General features: G+C 47.3%; 1 pseudogene; it reads left to right on the top strand.

Annotated features, from left to right (window-relative positions):
• The first annotated feature begins 1,540 nt into the window (after window positions 1-1,540).
• On the top strand, window positions 1,541-3,571 carry LOC110295685 (E3 ubiquitin-protein ligase RFWD3 pseudogene; annotated as a pseudogene).
• Window positions 3,572-11,188: the final 7,617 nt, after the last annotated feature.

Here is an 11,188-nt window from a genome sequence, read left to right as displayed (position 1 = left end):
GACAGACAGTTGACCCTCAGCCTCTGCAGCTGCAAAGTGGAAATGATACTCTCTGCCTAGGCCAACTGGGAGGACAGTGAGGAGTAGGAAGGCTGGAGGCATACACAGGGCCCCAGCACAGCTATGCTGGTTACTCCCTGGCCCCAGCATGCAGTGCCTTCCCGGGTGGTCCTCAACTGTAAGCACTCACGTTACAGCTCACATTAAAGGAAGGAACCACACAATCTGCCCTCTTTCTTCTGTTGCAGTTGATTCAAAACAAGAAATAGAATTCGGGAATCTCCATGAGCTGACTTAGGCACATCTTTCTAGTCAATTTTATTAAGTGTGCAAAACAACCCCCTAACCCAAGCATGCCATACTAATTATGTATCCCATTTTCTAACCTTTTATGACTTTTATTTTTATTTTTAAATTATGTATATGTAATGTGTATTATGAGTGTGTGTTTATGCATGTGTGTCTGTATGTGTACACAAACATGAGTGAGTGCAGTTGTCTGTGGGGGCCAGAAGAGGGTGCCAAATCCCTTGGTTCTGGAGTTAAGGGCTGCTGAGAGCCACTGATATTGGGTGCTGGGAACAGAACTGGATCTTTTGCAAGGGCTCCAAGCACTCTTAGCTGCTAAGTCATCTCTCCAGCCCTAGTTTCGAATCTTAAACAATGCTTTCTAAACACCAGTGTATAATTGTCATGCTCTTTTTCTGACAAATGCATTCTTGGTTTTGCCTGGTTTTCTGTACATGTCAGGCAACAAGCCCACAAGCACTGTGCAGTGTCAGGAAGTGTTGGCCAGCAACCGGCAGTTTCCTTGCTTTTGCTATTACGCAATAAGCCTCAAAAGAGCCTCCAAACACCTACTGCAATGTTTCTATTTTATTACATTCATTCCCGGGTTTGTGCACACATACCAGCCACAGTGTGCATGTGAAGGTCAGAAGACAACCTGCCAGGGCCACTTCTCTCCTTCTGCCATCAAGGTCCCCAGGGAGCTAACTCAGGCCATCAGACTTGGTGTCAAGCACATTTACTGACTGACCCAACTCACTGCTCCCATTTTGTGACATCTAATAAAAACCTACTGGCCAGACATGTGTGCAAAACTATTATCCCAGCACTGGGGAGGCTGAAGCAGGGACACTTTATCTTCCTTAAAATGACAGACTGTATCCCTTGAAGTGCACACCAGATTGAATCCTTCTTTTCTTCCTTTCTTTCTTTCTTCCTTCCTTCCTTTCTTCCACCTGCCTTTCCTTCCTTAAATTGCTTTCTGTGGGGTATTTTGTCACAGCAATGGAAAAATAAACTAATACGTATGGGATCACATCCTGCTTTGAGAAGTATTAATACAAGACTCAGTGAGCGGGTCCTGCCAGGGAAATGTGTTTGGGGTGCTATCCAGTCCTTAACCACCTAAGGAAGGAAGCTTAGGCTTATTTCTACAAGCAAGAGATTCACGGAAGAGCAAGAAAGGGGGGCGCTTAAGAACCTCTACTGCTGAGGGGATGCGCAGTAACGATGGAGGTCGGCCAGGCGTCCGACTTGGTCCCCTCAGTGATGGCTCATGAAGTGATAGACTGTGATCTTCAGGTACCGTTAGAGGGTACTGTAGAACCAGCTACTCCAACTGAAGTCGTCAGCAATGGGGCACATCTCCAGCCTGCCCCTGCTGAAGTGGTCAGCAGCCAAGATGGACTGCCCACTCTACAGCCTGTGCCACCAGCATCTATTGATTTGACGGAGGAAGTACAGCCCTCAGAAGAAAATATGGAGGTTGTCAATCCTGGAACTTCAGAGGAGCCTAGTCAGGGATCTGGGGCTAACCGTACCACTGGAGCTGCTAGATCTGTTTCAACGAACAACTTCATCAGTGGGCTGCAGAGGCTTCATAACATGCTGGAATTGCTGAGACCTCCACCTGCAGACCACAGTGTGGGGCCAATAAGAACAAGGAGGAGGATGGCACCCATTTTGAGGGCCAGAGCTGGAGAGTCTCAGAGGCAAGACAATGGCAGGTATGTGCCACATACACCACTATATGCCTACTTCCAGGTAAGCAGGTCTCAGCCTTACCCACCACCCGCTGCTCATGATTCAGAGACCAGGAATCCACCATCAGGTACTGACTCCGACAGCGATGGCTCTGCAGAGGATGAAGAGGTGTTGTCCAGGCAGAAGAACCTGAAGCCAATATTCCAGAACAAGGAGTTATCTCAACAGACCAAGAAGCTACATCTGTCACAGGAGATGATGCAGGCCCTAAAGAGTCTCCCCAGAAGCCCAGCATGCTATCTGCTATGGAAAATGAGGAAGGTGAAACTTGCACAATATGTTTGGAACAGTGGACCAATGCTGGGGACCACCGGATCTCAGCACTACGCTGTGGGCACCTCTTTGGATTTAGATGCATTTCTAAATGGCTCAAAGGACAAACATGAAAATGTCCTCAGTGCAACAAGAAAGTGAAGCACAGTGACATCGTTGTCCTTTATGCCTGATCCCTGCGAGCTTTGGACACTAGTGAACAGGAGCGCATGAAAAGTGACTTACTGAATGAGCAAATGCTCAGGAAGCAGGCTGAGTTCGAGTCTGCACAGTGCCGGCTCCAGCTTCAGGTCCTTATTGATAAATGCACTAAACTCAATAGCCGTGTCCAGGACTTGGAAAAGTTTGCTGTGTGGCATCAGAACTCAGCTGTGCAGCAGTGCAAGTCGCTCGCAAGCACTTTGTGGGAAATGCCTATCCTCCAGCCAGAGCCCAGGCAAATACAGCTCAGAAAAGACCTTCACCATATCTCAGATGGGAAAATGCCGAATCTTGGCCTATTGTGATGGTCTGAGCTGCCTGGTGGCTTCCCAGCCCTCCCCTCAGGCCTCCTTTCTTCCAGGCTTTGGTGTTAAGATGTTGAGTACTGCCAACATGAAGAGCAGTCAGTATATCCCTATGCACAACAAGCAGATTCGTGGATTATCTTTCAGCAGTCAGTCCAAAGGCTTGCTCCTGTCTGCCTCCCTTGACTGCACTATTTAAACTGACCAGCCTAGAAACAAATACTGTGATGCAGACTTACAACACTGGGCGTCCTGTCTGGAGCTGCTGCTGGTGTCTTGACGAAAACAATTACATCTATGCTGGATTAGCCAGTGGTTCAATTCTGATCTATGCCTTACGGAACACAAACACCTATATTCAGGAATTAGTTCCTCAGAAAGCCAGATGTCCTCTGGTATCCCTGTCATATTTACCCAAAGCTGCAGTGGCTGCATTTCCTTATGGCGGGGTGCTGGCTGGAACATTGGAGAATGCCTCCTTCTGGGAGCTAAAAACAGACTTTTCTCATAAGCCTCATGTGCTGTCCTTAGAGCCAGTGGGCTTTGTAGACTTTCAGAGAGCAACACCTGACACTGTCTTGTGACTTACAGACCTGTTGTGGAATGCTGGCAGTGGCTTGTTGCTGCAGAACCTGAAGGCTGATGAACCTGTCCTGGACATCTGCCCATTTGAAACGAATCAGAACAGCTATCTGGCCACCTTAACAGAGAAGACTGTCCATATGTACAAGTGGGAGTGAGCATGATCTTGAGACTTGCAGACACGCCGCTGCTAGTTAACGTTGCATTGATTTAGCACCTAGTACCCCTGAGCAAAGATATCTGTTTACATGCTGGGACTGGAGCGTCTGGATCATGGTTCACTGGGTTAGTGTGGTCACGTATCACTGAGACACCAGGATTGTGTGTGCTGTTGGCACCAAATGAGTACCCTTGGGAATCTTGCCTGGAAATTTTTTTACTTAAATTCTATAGGATCTTACAGCCCTCTCAACTGCTATTTAGGATATGAGTATGCACCAAGCATTTGGGGGTTGTGATAACCAACCAACCTAAATTGTCTTGTCAGTTAGGCTAATTGGCTTAAAAGTGGTACATGAAAGGTCTGTCTTGCTTCTTGGGTGCAAAAGATACGCGAGAGAGTCTTCCACTAAGCATAAAGGGCACCATTAATATCTTGTGTAGAATTTGACCTATTTCCAAGTCTGAATGCTCATAACCTTTCAGTGACTTGATTTCTCCCATACCCCTGCACTGCTGTCTGCCCCCAGTGTCTGGTACTTCTGTGAGGTATGCTTTGTGGCAACAGGTTACATCCCAGGTATCCATGCCTACTAGAATGTTGATAAGTCCAATGATGGAAGTGGCTGACTAGCTGGCCATATGTAAAGGCATAGCTTTAAGCTTTGTGCAGTAAGTTCATTGCATTGTGAGAGGTGAGGAAAGGGAAGAGGTGTTTGGGCAATTGCTAAAGACTTGAGTTTTTCTAGTTAGCTTGAGATACTCAGGGGCCTGGCTTTTACTCCACCTCACCCCCCAAAGTCAATGCTGAAGGATAGATAATTCCCAAGTAAAGACTTTCCCTCCTGTTCTACTTTTTTTCTGAAAATGAAGTGATTATTCTCAAGAAGTTAATAGTGGCTAGAGATCTGTAGGTGACAGAAAGGAAGACACTCAGAAACTTCCATTCTGGTGGTCCCAAATTGTCCAGCATTTAGAGGTATGCTCAGGTTATATTTGTCTACTTTGCCTTAGGCTACTCCACTAAGCCACTGCCCCTAAGACACCTTGTCTCAAGGCATAGGCAACATGTCTGATTCTCTCAGATGTTCTTTGATGAGGCACTTTTTTTTAATAAAAGTTCTTTCATGCCTATCAAACTCAGCTATTTTGGGGACCTTTACTGCCAGCGAGGGATTATTAAGGGAAAATTGTTAATTTTCCCAGGATTCCAAGTTGTGGCTTTATCTGCTTAATGAAACCTATTTGAAGATGTGTAATTTGTTTTGTTTTTAAAACTTAAAATAACCTTTAAAAATGTCAGCTTCCAGCCAGTTGAGGTAATACATGCCTTTGGTCCCAGCACGCTGAAGGCAGAAACTGGTGGATCCCTATGAGTTCAAGGCCACCCTCACTACAGAGTAGGTTTTGGACAGCCAAAAGCTATAACACGGAGAAACCCTGCCTTAAAGGAGGTCGGGGGAGACAAAAGAAAAATGTTAGCTTCCACAGTGTAGAGGAAAGTCGCCTTCTCTCCCTTTCTTCCCCCAGGTGCTTTTGATAGAATGATGCTTAAGAGTAGCTGCCTGGGCCTGGAGCTTCAATTTCAGGATAGGATTCAAATGAAATAGAATTCAATTGACTAAAGCAGATGGCCACAAAAAAAAGCTGTGCGTGTCAGGTTAGTCAGGGGCAGGGTTAGGATATGACTTGCCTTGAAGGACATTTAAGGCTAACTGGGGATTTGCTACCACAGAAGCTAAGCTAAATACCAAGCCTTGCCGTGGCCATTTGCATTTCCACAATAAATTTGGATTGGGGTAGGGGAGTGCCAGGACCTCAACCTAGTTAAGGTTTTTGCTCTACCACTGAGCTGTATTAGAAACCCAAATCTGTGTTTTGGAAGCAGATTCACAGTATGGACCGATTGACCAAAGACAACCTTATTGCAAGAAACTTCATCTCTAAACCTGGGCTCTAGTCTTAGCACCAGCAAGATCTGTTTTGTTTTTAAACCTTGTCATAGGGCATTGGGATTTCTGAATATCTGCTGTCCTGTGTGTGTTTCAATGTTTTAATGTTAACAAAATAAAGAATTTGTAATGTGAAAAAAAAAAAAGAACCTCTACTGCTGGGCAAGGCTATGTGACAAGTTGAGGACCAAGGGGTGTGTCACAGAGTCACTCATAGCGCTGGGCTCCATGTAAGGCTGTAAGTCAGATACCATGTAACAGAAGACGCTCCCACAGAGCCCCAGAATGTTCGCCAAGAGACACATTGTCCTGAAAGATGTACTGGGGAGTCTGAGGGGACCATGCTCTTCCAGGCATGCCACCAGACAGCAGCACCAGAGAGGGACTTCCCTCAGACCCCAGCAACACACAGTATCCCTCACTCAGGAGTGCAGCTCCCTAGTGTGTGTGTGTGTGTGTGTCAGAGAAGTACAGAGAAAGCCACTCACAGCAGCACACCTCAGTAATCCCAGCTCTTAGGAGGGTGAGGCCGGAGGATGGCAAGTTAAAGGCCAGACTGGACTACAAGGTGAGACCCTGACTCAAAACACAAAGGGCACTCCAGAGCATAAGCCACCCTCCTGGCTTCTGCATCTTACTGGTCTTTTCCACAATGGTCCACCCTCCTGTTCACTTCTCCCTGCAGAGTTGTGGACTTCAGCCCTATGGTTCCTCCAAAGGGCAGCCTGACAGAGAGTCTCTGTGCCCACACAGGAAAGCTCTGTGTGTCCCGCTGCCCACCACAGCCTCCGATAAAGCCACACTGGGAAAATCTCTTCCAGGTAACAACCATAGCTGGGAGAGTGTGGTTTGGCCTGGAGTGGTCCCCAGATGGGGAGCCTCGGCCTCCTCCTGCAGCCCACTTCACACGCACAACTTAAATAACCCGCTTTCATGTTGCACTCTGAAGGAAGCCAAGGTCTGGGACGCTCCCAGCTTCTGAGATGAGGCTTTCCTGCTCTGTTCAATGGGTCAGTGTTCAGTGGGTTTGACTGACCCAAAACCATGCTATCAATCAACAAAAACGCATTGAGCACTTAACTGTTTCATTTCTTTGCAATGAAAAAAAAAAAAAAAAAAGCATTCACTTCTACCCAGATACCAGCAAAACTTCAAATAAAAAGAGACAAGAAGGGAAACAGGGACCTGTGACTCCAGACCTGGTGAGTCTGTAATTTAACTTGTTTCAGGGTTATAACCCTGAGACCCAGAAGGTTAGCTTTGGGTAGACCTTCAAACCCTTGAAAGTTGAGATTGGGGCTGTAGAGACAACTCAGTCAGTAAAGGGTTTGCCTTGCAAGGATAAAGATGTGAGCTCAAGCTCGAGAACGCCCTTAATGAAAAACCAGGTGGTGGGCTAGAGCAAAGGACCCTTCCAAAGGACCCCGGTTCGATTCCCAGTGTGTGCACTGGACAGCTCACGAGTGCCTGTCACTCCAACTCAATGGAATCTAACCTCTGGCCTCCACAGATACCTGCTCTCATGCGCACACACGTAATTTTACAGATAAAATACTTTTTTCATTTCTTACATTTTTCTATGAATGAGTGTTTTGCCTGCATGTCACCACATGCATGCCTTGTGTCCATGGAAGCCAGACGGTGTCAGATCCTGTGCTGTCTAGTTCTGTGTCAACCTGACACAAGCCAGTGTCACTGGAAAGTGTCACTTGAGAAAATGCCTCAGAAGACAGGGCTACAGACAGACCTTTTCTTAACTAGTTTTTGGGGGAGGGCCCAGTCTATTGTGGGTGGTATCATCCCTGGGCCGGTGGGTTCTATAAGGAAGCAGGTTGAGCAAGCCATGAGGAACAGGCCAGTAAGCAGAGCCCTCCATGGCCTCTGCATCAGCTCCTGCCTCCAGGTTCCTGCCCTGATTCCAGTTCCTGCCCTGACTTCCTTCAATGAGAAAAAGTGCTGTGGAAGTGTAAGCCACATAATCCCTTTTCTCCCTAACTTGTTTTTGGTCATGGTGTTTCATCACAACAATAACAACTCTAACTAAGACAAGTCCGCTGGGCTGGGGTTGTGAGGGAGGGTCACAAGCCCCCGTGCGGATGCTGAGACTTGAACATGAGTCTTCTGAAAGAGCAGCCAGTACTCAAACCACTGAACTAAAATACACTTTTTTTTTTTTCTTTTTGGTTTTTTGAGACAGGGTTTCTCTGTGTAGCCCTGGCTGTCCTGGAACTCACTCTGTAGACCAGGCTGACCTCGAACTCAGAAATCCACCTGCCTCTGCCTCCACCTCCCAAGTGCTGGGATTAAAGGCATGCGCCACCACGCCCGGCTAAAATACGATTTTTAAAATGGTTTTAATGTATTAATATGTATGTGTGTAGGTGCTTTGCCTGCATGCTGTGCACCACATGCATCCCTGGTACTGTGGCTCAAACCTGAGTCCTCTAGGAGAACAGCCCCTGTTCTTGACCACTGAGCCCTCTAAAATAAAGTGAAGAAGACAAGGAGGAGGAGGCAGGTGAACGTGGTGGCCCATTCCTTTAATCTCAGCACTCAGGAGGCAGAGGAGAGCAGATCTCTGTGAGTTCCAGGCCAGCAGGGCTACACAACTAGACACTACCAAAGTGAAATCAAGTAACAAATGAGAACCAAACCCTTCCCATCCCTGTGCAGGTGGAGAAAGGACAGTTCCTGGGGCTGGCTGGCAAGCCAGTCTAGTCAAATCTGTGAGCTCCAAGTTCAATGACAGAGTCCGTCCCAAAACAGAAGGAAGAGTTCGACTGAGGAAGTCAACTTCTGTCCTCTACATGAACAATATGGGGGTGCATGCACACCCATACCCATACAGAAACACACACACAGGCAAGTACACTGGCAGTGAGAGGGGGAGGGGGAATGAGGGAGGAGAGGGGGAACTGAGCACTGGCACCCATCTCTCTCTACTCCCTAACTGCAATGTCCTTCTCTGTCCTGAGAAACTGCATCTCAGACCTTGAACCAAAATAAGCTCTTCCTCCCTTAAGTTGCTTTGGTCAAATATTTTGTTGAAGCATCAGGAGGAAACTAACTAACTAACTAACTAACTAACACAAATACCTGAAGTCTCTGGGACCACCCATGGGGAACTAGAACAGGGTTCAGGTTCCCAGCATGTAAACAGTCTACTCTCAGCCTCAGAGGTGCCTTCTCCCCAAGAAAGCAAGCCTGCTGGGTCAACCTGCCTCCGTGATGGTCCACAGTTACAAAGGCTGCTTCCTGAGCTCCCCTGCTGCAAGGCTGTGATGAAAGAACAGCCGCCTCCAGCTGCAGTGCCTGGGAATCCATGCAGCATTTGCAAGTTGCATGCTAGGCAAACTATTCTTATGAGCACAAGAGGTTGGCAGCAGGGCCATTTTGCCTTACAAAGGACCCTTTGGGTAAGTACGGATCACCCTCCATCCATCCATCCAAGATATTCTCAAAGCTGTCCCACCACCCAAGGCTGTTCCTGTGCGATTCATTTCTTCCGCTCCCTTACTTTCATTAGCTCAGCGCCACGCTAGGAAGACTCTCTCAAGTACCTACCTATATTTCTCTCTTCCATCTGACCTAGGCTGACATGAGCAGGACCTACCAGGGAGGACCAGATCTCATCCAAAACAACCCAGGCTCCCAGCAGGAAGGACCAGGAGTGGCCTTTGCCGATGGCCCACATTCTAGACGAGATGCTTGAGGAAGGAATTCTCAAACGTCTCTAGAGATAGAGCAAGGCTTTTTTAAATAATAGGGTTTTTTTTTCTGCTTATATGTATATGAAGCACATGCTTGCCTGTGTTTATGGAGGTCAAGAGAGGGCAAGAGGGAATTGGAGAAGCAGGTAGTTGTGAGCCACCGGAACTAGAGATATAATAGGTTGTGAGCCGCCATACTGAAGTGCTGAGAACCAAACTTGGGTCCTCTGCAAGGACAGCAAGAACTCTTACTTACTGCCAGCTCTCCAGCACTGTCAGGCAGCAATCTTAAAACTCAGGCATTCTAACATAGAAACTGAAGACAGGTGAAGACACTTACATGCTGAGGAGCGATGGTAGGGAAATATTAAAAATGTACTTTCCAGAGCCAGTGAGATGGCTCACTGGGTAAAGGTGCTTGCCACCAAGGCTAGGGACATTAGTTCATCATTCCTGGGCAAAAGGTGGAAGAGGACTGGCAAATTGTCTCTTGACCACACATGCTCGCTCCCCCCACACACACACACAGTGATTATAAGTAAGAATTATGTATTTGTCTGGGGATGTCCCTGGGAAGAGATGGGGGAGATATAATCAGATATAATCAAAATACAATGTATAAAATTCTCAAAATAACAAAATTTTTCTGTAATTATAAGCAGTAAATAGTTTCTGGGGAGGGAGGTTCTTCTGTGGGGCTGCCTTCCCTTCTAGCTATGCAGAGAACTCGGATGTATGCAATCTTCTGAGTTGTCACCATGCCAGGGCGTTTTTGATGATGCCACAGCTTGTCCCCTATAAGTAACCCTAGCAAAACAATCAGCTCACTAAGTTATACTTGGACAGATCACTTCTTTGGGCCATCATCAGTGCCTATCTGTGGTAAGTAGACATTTGTTCATGTCTCCCCAGGAGAAGTCACACCTCTGCCTCCCAACTTTAATGCCTGATCCTTTGGCGGAGATTAAAAACCCAAACTATAGCAGTCCTCAGACACTGGCAGGCCTGCACCCAGGGCTTCCCCCAGGAGCCAGCCCTCAACCCAGTTATACAGAATGGACATACACCTCTTGGAAACAGCTCCTTAGACCTGACTGTGCATCGGAATCAGCCGGGAAGCTTTAAACAAATGCTGTGTTTCATCTCCACACAGACCAAGTCAGAGTCCCGGGTGGCCCCGCCATCCCAGGCTTTCAGACTGGCCAGACACTGAGTGCCAATGTCAAGCCCGGCGTCTCGAGCTTTAATGGTGCGAACAGCATCACCAGCCTCTGGAGAGTGTTTTGGGAACAGCCCACCAGCAGTGAGCGAGATGTGGAGAAGCAAGCTGCGGTTAACCTCACCTTTCATTTTTACAGGTGCTCAGCCAAATGACCTCACCTGCAGGCAGACACATTCCCGAAGCTTTCCAGACTGGGCATCCCTGCAGACACAGTCGAGAGAATTCCCAGGATGGGCACCCCTGCCACCACAACTTTCCTTCTATCTCAGGCCAACTCTTGGCAGAGAGAGAGATTCTCACCCTAACTGCCCCTCACTGGCTTAATGGCTTTCACCAGGGACAGTTTCAATGCAGACCCTTCCCTGTAGTGCCAGAGACTCCTTCCTGCAGAATACTGAAAATGAGCCACAAATGGCTTCTTCCCTTCCTTCTCCAAATCAGCAGTTACGAAACTCTTTCCAATACTCTGGCTTTTAACAACAATGATACTAAAGGATAAGGACCCAAGTTTGATCCCCATAGCTCCTGTTTTTAAAAAGCCTGGCATATTGGGGCTGGAGAGAGCTCATGGGTTAAGAGTGCTTATTGCTATCTATAACTCCAGATCTAGGGCATCTGATATCTGTTCTGACTTCCACCCCCCCAGCCCCACCCCCCAACACACACTCCTGCACACACGTGGTCACATGTATATACACTAAGCTACACACACATAAAAATAAAATTAAAAGT

This window comes from Mus caroli, unplaced genomic scaffold (assembly GCF_978045245.1).
Source record: "Mus caroli unplaced genomic scaffold, Mus_caroli_1 scaffold_7, whole genome shotgun sequence".
In the NCBI taxonomy this organism is placed as follows: domain Eukaryota; kingdom Metazoa; phylum Chordata; class Mammalia; order Rodentia; family Muridae; genus Mus; species Mus caroli.
This window is presented reverse-complemented; position numbering and strand designations above follow the sequence as displayed.